The sequence below is a fragment of the Beta vulgaris genome, chromosome 6 (assembly GCF_026745355.1).
Source record: "Beta vulgaris subsp. vulgaris cultivar EL10 chromosome 6, EL10.2, whole genome shotgun sequence".
Taxonomy (NCBI): Eukaryota; Viridiplantae; Streptophyta; class Magnoliopsida; order Caryophyllales; family Amaranthaceae; genus Beta; species Beta vulgaris.
The window spans coordinates 65,855,353-65,859,441 of record NC_079207.1 but is presented as its reverse complement, the minus strand read 5'-3'; positions in this window follow the sequence as shown (position 1 = coordinate 65,859,441).

The following is a 4,089-nucleotide window of genomic DNA, read 5'->3' as shown; positions in this document are numbered from 1 at the left end:
CTCTGTTAGACTACTGTGTGCCGATTCTCCTTATTCTTTTTTGGTAGATTTCGTGTACATGGTTTAATTTAGTTACCCACATAAAAAAAGAACATCAACTTCTTAATTATCTTGTTATTTAGGGTGACTCAGCCTGCAATATCAACACCTACTGTTACAACTTACAAGCTTCTAGTCTCTAGACCCTTTTTTTCTTCTATTTTGCATGTTGATCGAAGGACCTAATGTAGGTGTTTATGCGAGATTTGAATATTTGATACTTTAATCAATTATCACTGAGATTGGCGGAAGGTAGTGTCAGATTATGCAATCAGTTGTTTCTGTAAGACTTATTTTCAATTCAATTCGATTAGTTCAGTCAAATTAGGTTTGGTTTAATTTAGTGACTCTCTACTCATGGGTATAATTGATAAGTCATTTTTATATATAGTTTTTAGAGCATTTACTTTCATATTTAGTTTCATTATTGCATTGTATTCTTAAGTTTTGCATTTTTATTCATATTCGATATGTTTTCTTGTTTTTGATGAATTTCAGGCATTGAGAAAACGTATTTGGATTATGATTAGCTAAACTTGAGGATTATGAGCACTTGGAAAGGAGTTACGTCTACTCTTCTGATCATAACTTTTGATGTGCTTCTTAAAATCGAGTAATTCCATCAGATTTGGAAACTAGACTTGAAGAGCTTTCCAACGATAGGTGGCACACCCCGAGGAGACTTTTAGTCAATGAGTTATACCTTTCGGAAGATTGCACTGTTTCTGCTGGAATCTGCCACGCGTACGCGCGGATCACTAATCCGCCTATTAATGATTTATTTAAGACTTTCCTTATCTTGTAAATTACTTTCCGAGTTATATTAGGTCAGGGAATATTATTTAGATAGGTTTTCATTCTTTTTCTCTCGCCTCCCTCTCATGTTATTTTTTAGGTTTTAGTTTTCTCGCCTCCCTCTCATGTTATTTAGATAGTTTTCTGCTGGAATCTGCCACGCGTACGCGCGGATCACTAATCCGCCTATTAATGATTTATTTAAGACTTTCCTTATCTTGTAAATTACTTTCCGAGTTATATTAGGTCAGGGAATATTATTTAGATAGGTTTTCATTCTTTTTCTCTCGCCTCCCTCTCATGTTATTTTTTTAGGTTTTAGTTTTCTCTCCTGATCTCTTTCTCTTTAGTTTTTAGTGTAAACCCTAGTTTTTATTCTTTTTCATTAATTCATGAGTTTCATTAGTTTCGTTCCTTGACTTATTTGATTATGCTTTTCTTGGTAGATTTAGATTTCATTATGTATTTCATGATAGAGTAGTTTCTTTTATCCATGGTTAAGTTGAACCCTAGTATGATTTAATTCATGATTGTTTCTTTAAATTCTCATATTAATTGTTAATTGTTCTTGCTTAATTGATTGTGCATATTCCAATACTAGATTAGGGATAACTAGTATTGTTTTAATTTCATTGTCTTGATCACAACGGGAGTTGGATTTTGACGGATTTGAGTATTTCAATTAAGGACATGAAGTTCTCTACGGGAGTAGGTAGAACGGATTGTTAGGAAGTTAAAGTGTCGTGTTTAATGTCTTTAATTTGCATGATTCCACGGGAGTATTTGAATGCATATTAGAGAAGCCATAGATACTCGGGAGAGGTCTATGATACTTTATAGGGTGGACTTTTCTTTGTGAACATTTAATTGATTAATTTGGGGTAGGAATTATTTTGTATTACTTCGTGCTAGTGGGGATAATTAACTGTAGAGTCTTTTATTTATATATTGATTAGTATAGTTATTTCAACGATCATTGATATTAATCTCCTTTAGTCTTACCATTATTTAAGGACTAATCATAAAACAACTTTTTCTCTGTGGGATCGACTTTGACTTACCCTACTACATAGTTAGGAGGATTAGTTAGGTTATTTATTTTTGTTAGGTGCGCGACACGCCTATCAATAATACTTAGACTAATGAACATGTTATATGGACGATGGTTACCATGTTACTTGTGAATGATGTTGAGTTATTTTCCTAAATGTGATTATGGTGCATATCTTGAGGGGAAAGTATTATGCGTTTGTCATCATTAGGAGAATTTGTTGTGATTTTAAGTTTGAATATTTTGATGATGATAAACACTTTTGTGCTATAACATGTATGTATGTAACAGTGATCTAAGAAAGCTATCAAGATTGGATGTTCATGAAAGCTCAAGCACTTGAAAATATGAAAGCTCAGGTCTAGTTATATTTTTAGTCATGTTTATGCAATGTAATTAATTTATTGGAATTTTATGCTAAACTAGAAATATGAAGTTACGATTATTAACTATTTTCTTAGAGTTAAAAATAGGTAGAATTGATCATTTTGGCCCTGCCAGCTTTTTGGGCAGAATATTTTTGGCTCGCGGTCGCACCCAACTCGTTTTTTTTTTTTTGCTTTGGGCGAGCCAAAAATGACTTTTTAGTCTTTTTTTTTGGCATGGCCCAATTTTGGCCAGAAAAGCCCGCTCATTTTGGCCCAAAATAGCAGGCTTTGGGCACAAAATTTTGGCCCGACCTGAACCCGGCTCCGACTGGCCCATGATCACCTCTAAAAATATGTAAATATATTAAATTAATGTTTCTATATTTAAAGAATATAAAAAAGGGGAGTTTCTAATTTCGAAAATTAGTTTTTAAAGGAAAATAATTAAATATTTTTTATAAAGAGTTTTGTGAAAACTTATTTTAAAGAAAACGTTCCTTTAAAAATATTTTTGGAAAAAAAAGAGTTAAAAAAAAAGTCTGTTTTTTAAGAAAAAGATTTCGACAAAGATTTTTGAAAAAAAGAAAAAGAAGATTGTTAAAAAAAACTGATTTATGAGAAAAATATTTTGATAAAGATTTTCAGAAAAATTGATTTATAAAATTTGAGTTTTTTAGTTCGCAAAAGACATGGAAGAATCTTTATCTTTCAAAGAAAGCAAAAATCAATTTTAACTAAATAAAAGATAATCTTTGATTCTGGAAAAGAAAAGATCTTATCCCTTAATTTTAGGAATAAAAATTATTCAAGAATATAATCATATCTTGAAGAATAATTCTTATTAAGTTGATAAATTAGACACCCTCGATTGTATTTTAATCTACACACTTACACTTTTTACGCATGTCAATGTAAAACTTTGAGGACATATATCTTTAGCTTTGTATTTGTAAAAATTATAAAAAGTACATATTAATAAAATACATGATATGATGAATCTAACAAGATCCCGCATGACTATATTTTCATCCGCGTATATAAATTAAAAATGATGGTCAAAGTGAAATATGTGAATAGTGTAAAATATCAACGTGTGTAGATTAAAATGAAAAGGATGGAGTATAAGGGATATAAATCAAAATAACATCTCACGTTTTCAGATTTAGTTTTGATAAATTTTGAGAGCTGAAAATGGATCCCCCTAGCACAGTGTACGACATAGAGTTATAGTAAGTTAAGGTTTCTAAACAATGATTAAAACAATCCTCTATTTGCTTGAATAAGAAGCACGCTTGTGAGAAATCATTCTTTTGGTAATTATCATATTATAGAGAGTAGCAACACTTATGGTTAAGTGTTGTGGAGCGCTAGTAGAATTAGTAATGGAGGAGCACTACTAGAGTTAGTACTGGGGGAATCATATTCTGTTTGATATTTTAAGATTCAAATAATAAAAAAGTAGATTGTGTGGACGTATATCTCTAAGGTGAGATTGAACCACGTTAAATTCCTATGTCTTATTATTTGATTTCATTGTTTTCTTATTTTGATACAATTTAGTTCGAGCTAAAACATCAAACGAAAAGCTTACGAGTGAATAACACAGTGTAAGGCATTATGCCAAGCAGTGTTTTTGCAAAAAAAATATTAGTTTTTGTTACTCAATTAAATCCTTCTTTTCGGATGTCACCTTGTACTCCAATAAAACTCATTCGAATTCAGTTTAGTTTTTCCCTATCCTTTAAACGGAGGCTTAATCGATCATGTTCTCACGAATCTAAATTATAGTATAGCTTTTTGCTTCTCATGCATTCTTCTTTCAATGTTAAACTTACT